The sequence below is a fragment of the Diorhabda sublineata genome, chromosome 3, assembly GCF_026230105.1.
Source record: "Diorhabda sublineata isolate icDioSubl1.1 chromosome 3, icDioSubl1.1, whole genome shotgun sequence".
NCBI classification, from domain to species: domain Eukaryota; kingdom Metazoa; phylum Arthropoda; class Insecta; order Coleoptera; family Chrysomelidae; genus Diorhabda; species Diorhabda sublineata.
This window is the reverse complement of record NC_079476.1, coordinates 4,638,844-4,649,228: the sequence shown is the minus strand read 5'-3', so window position 1 is coordinate 4,649,228 and position 10,385 is coordinate 4,638,844. Positions and strand designations below refer to the sequence as shown.

The 10,385-nt window shown below is 32.8% G+C and overlaps 1 protein-coding gene across 4 annotated transcripts in view; it reads left to right on the top strand.

The window, feature by feature from the left end:
• LOC130441391 (rap1 GTPase-activating protein 1) overlaps positions 1–10,385 on the top strand; it is a 990,184-nt gene that overhangs the window by 808,033 nt on the left and 171,766 nt on the right. The window lies entirely within an intron of this gene.

Below are 10,385 nucleotides of genomic sequence, written 5' to 3'. Positions count from 1 at the left end.
TGTTAGTTTTTAGAAGTTTTTGTCTACAAATTGTAACAATTTTTTGACAACATAGCATTTCCATCTCTGTCTCTCAATGTTGAACGAAATTAAGTGATTTTTTTTTAATGTATTCAAATTACGAAATACATAAAATTGTTACATAAAAGTGACAGATTGGTATTTTCAGAAGCTGCCGGTACTCCAAAAACCGTACGTATGTTGAACGATGGCCGTGAAAGCCTTACATAAATCATTCGTCGCCTCTATGGGAAGGATGTATCAGCGCTATATCGACAGTAGTTCGATAGTAGTGGAAGCGATCGCAGGATTTGAAGATGCCAACCTTTCACGTTGGCGAATTTTCAGGAGCAAGGGACAACCTTCGACTGCTAAACGGCACAAAAACCGTACATATATTGAATGCTACTCAATTTTCTGTTTATTTTTCTGTATGTGGTAGCTTCTATCTCTGGAATGTACATGGGTTAAGTCGTGTTGCTAATTGCTCCAACTGTTGACTTCAAGCCAGTTGTAAAAGTGTGTTCACAGAGGTTTTTATGACATATTATTTTCGTTTTTTACGTTTCCTTCTTTTGTTATAATGCCATGGAGTAGAAAGAGACGGGTGCGGAGAGTAAGCAGACTACAGAATCCGGTTACTTTCCAGATCAACCAATACATATCCACCTCAAATGGAAGCCGAAACATCAAGTATTTCCAAATTCTTAATGTGGTTCAACCTATGAAGTTTCCCGTAAATTATCTCACCACTCCTGATAGAAACTATTAGGATATGTTGATCATATGGTTAAGTGATTCAAAGTGTCCCTTATTTACAACTACACACTCGAATTCCATTAAGATATTGTCTAATTTTTGTGTTATATTAATTTGACTGTGAATAACCATAAATGTCCTTTGTCTACTGATTTTATAATTATTCATAGTTTTTATTATATACGATAAGATTTAGTACTTGAGGTAGTTTGTACCCTGACCACTCATAATGGGGAACAACCTCATAGTTAAGTATCCCCTATTTTACCAGACACTTGTACCTCCATTAAGGTATCGTCTCAAATTACTTACTCTTATTGATGTAACTCTAAACGATCATAAATATCCATTTTATAATTATTTGCAGTTATTGTATACAATAATATTTAGTATTTAAGGCAGCTTGTTTACACTGATACTTGATAGTCTTAAATTCGTCGAGTACGCTAGTCTGATTATTGAAACCAATTGAAATCAATTATTTTTTTTTTGCTAAATAAATCATTTTTCTCAAAGTAGGTAAGTGAGTTATTTAACTCGTATATTTATTTAGGAATTCTGCAATTCTAAAAATACGATAAGTAGTCATAAAAATGACAAATTCCATCCACTGAGTAGAGAATTCGGTAAAATTACAACATATATTGTCATCAAAACACCCTTAAACCAAATGTTCATTATTTGGCTTTGAAGAAGTTCTTAAACCTTTTCTTACGTAAACATACAAACTCTTTATACGAAAAGTTTTGGATTAAAAACCAAATGTAGTTTAAGTCATATGTGACACGCATCCATATAATCTAAGAAACCCATAAACCCACTATTATATACCATTTATTTTCCTACTTTTGGAAACAATCTATTTTTTTGTGACAAAACCTGCTGCGAAAAGAACAGGTTATTAGGAAAAGAAGAAATGAAGCAGGGGGACCCCAAATACAGACACAAGATTTAACCTATCACCGGAAGCATCAAATTTTAGCATATGCAGCCAGATTCCACGAGGAATTGGGGAAAGTTTTTAGTAGATTGGAAAAGGAATCGAAAAAATTCGACCCCAGGTTGAATAGCAAAAATACTTAATACATTGAAATACAACGCCAAAGAAAAAATCAGGGGGAAAACACACCGTTCAGGATGGAAAACAAGGAATATCATTTTGAAAAAGTTGCGTGCTTCGACTATCTATGAGTGCTGATTACGAATACGGATGATGATATGAAAGAGGTAGAAAATCGGATAGTAGAATAATGGGGCCCTTGATTAATATTCTGAAAGCAAAAGGAATCTCCAAAATGTGGGAGAGGGAAATTCTCCAAAAAATATCGGGAGAATGTGAAAATGAACAATGAGTCATGGAGAAGAAAAACTAATGTTGAGCTGAAAGAAATATATACCGAGCAAGTAATAAGAGCCAAATGAGTCAAATGGTTGGGGCATGTGTGTAGAATGGATACAAACAGAATTGCCACGAGAACATAGATGAAGGGAGAGCTGATTTCAACCACAAAAATTTCTTCGTCTTTTTCATATACAGTTCGCTGAGTAGCTCAACAGATGGAGAAATATATTCTTCCTACTGATGGATTATTATTGACATGATGCTTTCATCATCTTCATCTTTAGCGTTTTTATTTGTAAATCTTCAAACATTTATGGTGCGCTTTCTCTAGACGTTAAAGTCCTGTTCAGCTGTTTTACCATTAACTTTAAACTCAAATCTTAATGTATTTTTTGTTGAAAAAATAATTTGAGGTTCAGTTTAGCTGAACATGTTTCTGCTGTAATATTAGTTAGTATTCTTTAGTAATGCTTATTTGACTCAATACTGCTTAGATTATTATACAAAATTTATTATTAATCTGAGTAGTACCGATTTTTTCTTGAATATTTTCTTTATAATGTGGCGACCAATAATCTACAGATAGAGAGAAACTGTGTTATATTTAACATTCCCAGGTCCTTTCCGAACAGTTTCATATCTTCAGTTTGTAACGAGATACCTTGGCAACGGATCTAAAAATCACCAAACTCGAAACATTCTTATCACGATTCCATTTAGAATAAAGAATTTTATTTATAAATTTTCTTTTTTCAATTTCAAAAATATTGTACGGAATTAATTAGGTGTTGCTTTAGTATTGAACATTAAGTTTATCTGTTTGATAAACATTTCTAAAACTTGGCTTTGGTTCTAAACATTTTACATTTATATCGCTGAACAGTTGAATTAAAATTTAGCATTTTCCGGCACTTTTTTCTATTTGTTTATACGATTCCCCAAACTTTTTAATGGCCCGTCATTCGAACATAAAATTTACGAGTAGTTTTTTCAACAACGTCAAGTTTATCCACTAACCACTCGTATCTATCCCGTTTTCTTGTTTATCTTTTTCGAAATTGATGTATTTATTAGTTATTTTTGGAGAAGATAAATCGTTCTCCTGTCATTGGAAGATTAATTTTGTCGAGTTAACGAAATGACGAGTTGAATCAATTGATAAAATGATTCGTTCTACAGATTGAGATAATAAACATAATATGAAGCTGTTACCAAGTTTAACAATACTATGAAATGTTTTTCCTGGGTGGAAAAGACCTGGAGAGTAAATATATGTGGAAAGAAAGTCTAAATTGATCAATTCAATGACTTTGGATGTTCCCAATACATACGTTACAGAAAAACACAGATACAGAAAAACCCTGTGATTAAGATCTGAGATATAATTTGGAGGAATCCTCTTTATCATGTTATTGAGTGAATGCAAATAAATTTCTTATATCATATATTAACCACAGGACTCTGCACTTGTGTAAACTAAAAAAAACTGTCTAGTGTCTAGTTGACATTAAAATGTGTAAGTAATATTATTTTATTCCCACAAAAGCAACGCGAACCTTTACTAACGCATGTAAAAGTATTTATTTCTGTAGTACCAAAATAAGTGAATCGAAGGGGGATTCTAAAAATTTCTTCGCTTTTTGTTGAGATTATAACTGATTGTCTGATGATGTAATGAATTTATTTAAAAGACAATTTACTTACATATTTATTTAATTACTTAATACTTTTTTAGTTTCTTCACACTTTACACTAAAACACATGAAATTATATTGGTTATAACATTTATAATATATTATATAATATTTCCGATCCATCTTCGAACGTACTCCTAATCATTCCATTGAAGATCCTTTGTTTTCGTTGTTTTCCTATGTCAGTATTTCACAGTATTCCATTTAATGATTCAGTTATTGTTTTTACTCTGTTTATTCTATTTTTTTTTGGAGTTTACTCCTTAAGAATCGATTTGCATATATAAAGGGCCCGGTATGAGAAAAATGTGAGGAGTAAAATCTATCGATGAATGACCTCGTTACGTTTTTGGTGCGCACCCTATGATACGCAACTTTCTAATTTGTCAGTGTCAACATACTTATACTGCTGTCATTGTGAAGTTTTAATTTTTATCATTGTGTTCCGCTAAAGTGAATTGAAAGTATTTTCAAATAACTATGGCAGAAAGAGGTGTAGATGATGTTGCCGGAACATCTAACAAACACGTGGTTGCAAGTTACGTTATAATTCATGTATTATATGTATGAGCATGTGCAATTTGTATTTATTGAATATTTTAATAATTATCGATGTAGTTCATATAAATATATATTTGAAAACAACACGTAAAATTATATAATCAACCCAATATGAATTATCGAGCGCATCCACATAAAATAGAAAATTTCTAACCTAACCAAAAATTAATTTTTTTGTCGATGTCTATAAATTCTTCCACGTTATTATGATTTATTTTATAAATAATTTTTAAATATTAACAACTGTAGTCAATAATTCGATAATATTTATAAAAACCTTTTTTTATCAATTTTCTTAAAGTCGGTTAAAATTTTTATAATTATGCATTTATAAATTTTCTATTTTTTTTTTTATATTTTTTGACTAGGAAAAAATCTAAACCTCCAAAAACTCCAGCCGAGAGACAGCGAACTTACAGATTAAAAAAAATTAATAAAGGAAGCCTAAAATATTCTGGCAATCAACCAATCTTTTTCAAGTTAAATAATCTCTTTTTGCGTCTGGTTAGACTATCGAACTTAAGGAGTAAACTCCAGTCGTCCGTCGGAGCTGACACACACAATTTTTTTTCTATATCATCTCCCCTATCTTTGTCCAAAATAACTCCTAGATATTTATAGTTCTATATCTCGTTAACATTTTGTTGTTTTCTAGTTGTATGTCGGTTGCATCATCTTCTATACATAAGTAGTGTGTCTTTTCTACGTTTATCTGCAACCCCATATTCCGTATTCTTCCTTTAGCTTACGTGCCATGTATTCTAAGTCATCTCTGTCGTTTGCACATATTACCTGATCATCTGCAAATTGGAGGGTGTATAAACACTTATCATCGTTGATTTGGATCACCATTCCTCTGCATTTCTTCTTTCAAGTTGTTGAGCTTTTGAACAATGTGGTTTGAGAAGTATTGGCGAAATGCAGCATATTTGTTTTAGGCGTCAGTCGGCGTTGTGCTACAGCCACGTTAACATGTCCGCCATTATTGATGATCCTGCCAAGTGTGAATTGCGAAGTGTGATTCGTTTTCTACAGGCAGAAAGCTATCTATCGGTGAATGAGTGGTGTGTATGGGGAAAACTTCAAGAGTGATGGTGTTGTGCGTGAATGGTGTCGAAAGTTTAAAGATGGCCGTAATGATGAAGGGGGCCAAGAACGCAAATATGTCATTTCAGATGACTTGGTTCAACGAGTTGACAGAATGGTTAAAGATAACCGCAGATTCACTGCTTTGTCTACGGAATTTCCAGTTTCAATGTGTGTTTTTTACTCGAATTCATTGGCAGCAACTTTTTTTGAAGAAGGTATTGAAAAGCTTTTCTACAGATATGATAAATATCTTAATCTCTTCGTTGATTATGATGTCGAAAAGTACCAATGTTTTGGTAATGAAATTATTATTTTATATGAACTTGTCTTTTATTTATAGCCTATCGGAGGTTGAAAAAAAAACGGCGCTCGTATACTATCAAATTGTTTATTATGGTATATACCCAGTTTATTGTATTTGTTACCGATATTCTCAACATTTATGTTTTTTTTGAAAATATAAGCTAACGATTCGAAGATTTTACTTTTACCATTTTTTTTATTAATTATTATGAAATATATTTTATGTAATTACTTCATTTGATTCTTTTTTACTATAGCAATGAATCCTATTTCCTTTTTTAATTCAAAAAACTGATTCGCGTGCTTTTAATTTCATAGATCATCGATATGATTAAGAAATTTTTACGTTGATCACCTTCAAAATACCATTTTATAATGACAGTGTAAACCACGTAATGATTATTCAAGTTTAATGTGTGAAATGTCCTCGTATCTCTTCGTAAATTTTTGGTTTCGAGCCTTATATAAATAGAAATCTTTTACTATTATTATTTTTTATTATTATTATTCATTACTTCCAATGGCCATGATCCAATAAAATATAATTCTGAATTACCAAATAAAACTAAAATTAATATATCGCTTGCTAAACAAAAGGTCACATATGTTAAATGTATATGAATGCAATCATCCACATATGGATATTCGCTACGCAAATATGTTTAATGCAATTTAACAAACACAGTTCAAAAAATCTCCGCTCTATTTTCAGTGCCTCTTGGTACGGTATAAAAAATATTGATCTCCCATTATGAGGTAACAAGGATACAGACAGTCTTAAGAGGAGATAAATGGAGTAGGATTGATGTTTATGTGAAATAAAAGAAAATTGTTTCCAAAGTTTACCATCTTTATCAAGAAACTGACAATTTTCATCGAAGATGCGATTCCAGAAGAAAATCGAGTCCTCAACGGTATTCAAGTCCAACAAGAGTTCAAAGAAACGCGAAGAGTAGCTGGACATTCATAAAAAGACTAAAGGTAGCTACTGTCCTCAAATTAACCCCAGTCCACCGAGGAGCCCATCTACAATTTGCTAAAGAACACGTTAATAAGACTGACGAACAGTGCGGCTCCGTTTTCTTCATAGACAATAGAAGAGGACGAGTCTGCAAAAGACCTTGAGTGTGGCATGGAAGAAAACTCTGCTTTTGGAGAAGGTTCTTGAATGGTTACGGTGGACGTTTCTATGGAAGCGGGGGATTAACGGCAAACCGATACATAGAAAAAATGTTAGGGGATCAAATCGTTCCATAGGCGAAAACTTCATCCTCATGCAAGGCAATATCCATCCAAATACTGCTGGTTCCGTATCTTGAATCGTATCGATTATTTCTGGCATAGAGTTAAGTGAAAATTTCCTGCACCAGCCACGAAACTAGACTTCAAAATAGCGCTCACTGGAGAATCGGACATTATCGAACCAAATGAGTACGAGAACCTTATTCGATTGATGAAAAAGTGATTGGAAGTGATTGGTCAGGGAAGGGAATAGTAAATATTGATACGCTAATTTCGGATAAATTATTATTTTTCCAAATTTAAGCTTCGATTTTCTCTACTGTTAATATTTGTTATTTTTTCTTTACAAAAAAATTACTCGACGACAACATAGTCCAATCATTAGAAAGCTAAGAATGGTGGATTTGAGCTGAAATCATAAAAAGAATGGAAGCTACAGATTTTTTGAGTCGATTTTTTTGCTCACAATTGTACTTATGTAAATTTTTCAGTCTTATATTTTACTTGTGGTTTATTGAGTGTTTCGTTGATCAGATGTTGATCAAGTATTCTTTTATGTGTTCATCCAACTTGTTACACAAGATATTGACTCTATTCTCTATTCTGTTCAACATTGTGTTGTATGTATTTCAAAACTATTGTCCTACTAAACTAAGTACATTTTTATATATCAATTTTTTTTTGTTCCAGGTACGTATCGAGTCACTGAATGAAATAGTGAGTAGGCTACAAAATATGTTATTCTTTTGATTAAAATTCATTTTTCTGCAATGATTGAATATAGTTGCAAATATTCATATTCAAATAACGTAATTCATACTCCAAACTAAAATACCTATTACCTAGACATAATTCTATGAATCGGTGACGTTGAATGTACAAGAATAGTTATTCATTGTTCATGATTACGAAAAATGTCGAAAATTGTTTCAAACACTTTGGAATTAATTATGTGGAAATGGAATTAATACATTTGCGATACCATGTTAACGCTCAAGAAGAGTGCACACAAAAATATATTCGAACGACCTCACCACACCTCTTTATGGTTGCCAGCTTATGATGAATCTCCTTTCTGTTCTGTCAATATCCAGTATTTGCTACCATATCTTGTTGATGACCTAATAACTTATATTTTCATTTCATGCAGTATTTCTTTCTTCTCGATCCAACTTTTCCTGATTCTTCTATGAATGTTTCCATAAAATTGTTCCTAGTTCTTACTTTTCGATTTTAGTTCTAATTCTTTTTCGATGTTGCTTTCTATAGTAAATCTCCTGAGTTCTGATTGGTATATCCTTGATTGTGTTGTAATCATCTTTGATAATCAGTTCCCTATTATGGAAAAATGAGATTTATATTAATGATAAGTCTTTCATCGTTCATTTTCTTATTGTCTAGGTTTGAATCACTTCTCTACACTTTTTTAAGGCATCATCTTCTTCATCTTCTCATGTCATCTTCTCACTGAAGATTAGCGACCACGTTTTTCAACGCGTCTTTGTCCCTCGCAATATGAAACAATTCTCCGATGGTAAGATTTGTCCATTCTCTTAAGTTACGGAACCAGGACTTCTTTTCCTGCGGATTCCTTTCTTTCCCTTTACTCTGCCCTGCATTATGCTCTGTAGCAGTAGGTATTTGTCGTTGTCGATGTTTTTCTTATCTTAATAATTGTCAACAGCTTTCTTTTACGACCAATGCATCTTAGTACTTCGTCGTTGGCGATTCTGCCAGTTCCGGGTATCTTCAGGATGCGTCTATAGAGCCACATCTCAAATGCTTCAAGTTTTTTGATCATTTGAGCTTTCATGGTTCAAGTTTCCACTCCGAACAGAAATACTGACCACACATAACATTTCATGAGTTCTATTCTGACGTAGAGGCGTAGATTTCTGTTTGCAAACATTGAGGAGTACTTGACAAATGCCATTCCAATTCTGATCTTGAATTCTTCGTCTGGATCCATTTGAGCGTTTATGACTGAACCAAGATACTTATATTTTTGCACTCATTCTATTTGTTTTCCATTTCTTTATGATTTTATACATCATTTAACATCCTTCTACACCTATAGTGTAACATTGTGCTTTACCACGTTTTTTCTGAGCAAATTTTTTGGCTTTAATACGTAATAAAAATTGCAATTCCCAATCAATTATGGCAGATGTTCATTGGGGCTTAAGAAGTTTTGAATAAATGCCTAAAAACCGCGACTAACTAGTGTTGTCTTTTTTTCCGAACAAAACAGAATTGCAAAATACTGCGGCATGCTCTATATCTTACGTTGATAGGGGATGATTTATATTCATACTAACAGTGTTTTACCCTGCGCAACAGCAAGACCTCACTCACTGATGGACCCAAGTGATGAGCATAAAAACGGTAACCCTTCTTACCTTTATCATTCCCTTTCGAATCTCTCAGTTTGTATCATCATTATTATAAATTAAACAATTATTAAACTTAATTGATTCAAAATATTTACATCTACGCTTATATACACTTTCTAAAAGTATATTAGCTCGTAAGACAAGCTTCGCCCTTACATAGAAATCGATAATTTCGAAGAAAAATTCAATTTGTAGTTTATTTTTTGCTATTTCCTAATTACTTCCATTTTTTTCACAAACACAAATATTAGTATACATTAATCATTTATCTAAAAATCAATAATTTTATCAGTATTACCCAACATTCTGGCCGTAAATAGACTGGGGTGTTTCCATTTCCATCAAATTATTTATTCGTTTCATTATTTGTATCACTCAAAACTAGTATTACACTAGCTCATAATAGCTCTATATACAATTACGATATTTAGTATCGGTACAGTCATCACAATCATCAAAAATCGTATAAACCAGATGTTCAAACATTCCACCAACGTCTTAGATACTCTGAAACATTCTTTTCTGTAATTTGATAAATAGATTTAAACAATTATGCCCGATCCACACTCTCGCGAGGCGATAAGAGTACTAGCTATCCACACTCTCGATCTATCCCATATTCACATTCCCACGTTCTTTGACTCGCGCTCGAAAAACCGTCACGAAGCGAAGCGACACCAAGGCAAGGAAAAAGAAGGCGAGAGGAGGCGAGAGCACCGTTCCCACTCGCGTCCTCTCGTGTATCCTGGTGGGAAGTCTGGATCGGGTTCAAGAAGGATTTTGTCCCCTTATTTGACACACAAGGGTATACGGTATTGGAAACTAGAACTTATGAGTTTTAACGTGAATATTTCAATGGATCCACTCCCATTCTAATTCACTTATTAGAATTGAAATTGATCAGTATCATCACAGTAGCGGAGAACGTAGAATCAACTAGAATAATAAGTAAAAATGAACAATTATTAAGGGTAAAACAACGATCTTGATGGAACCAAATCT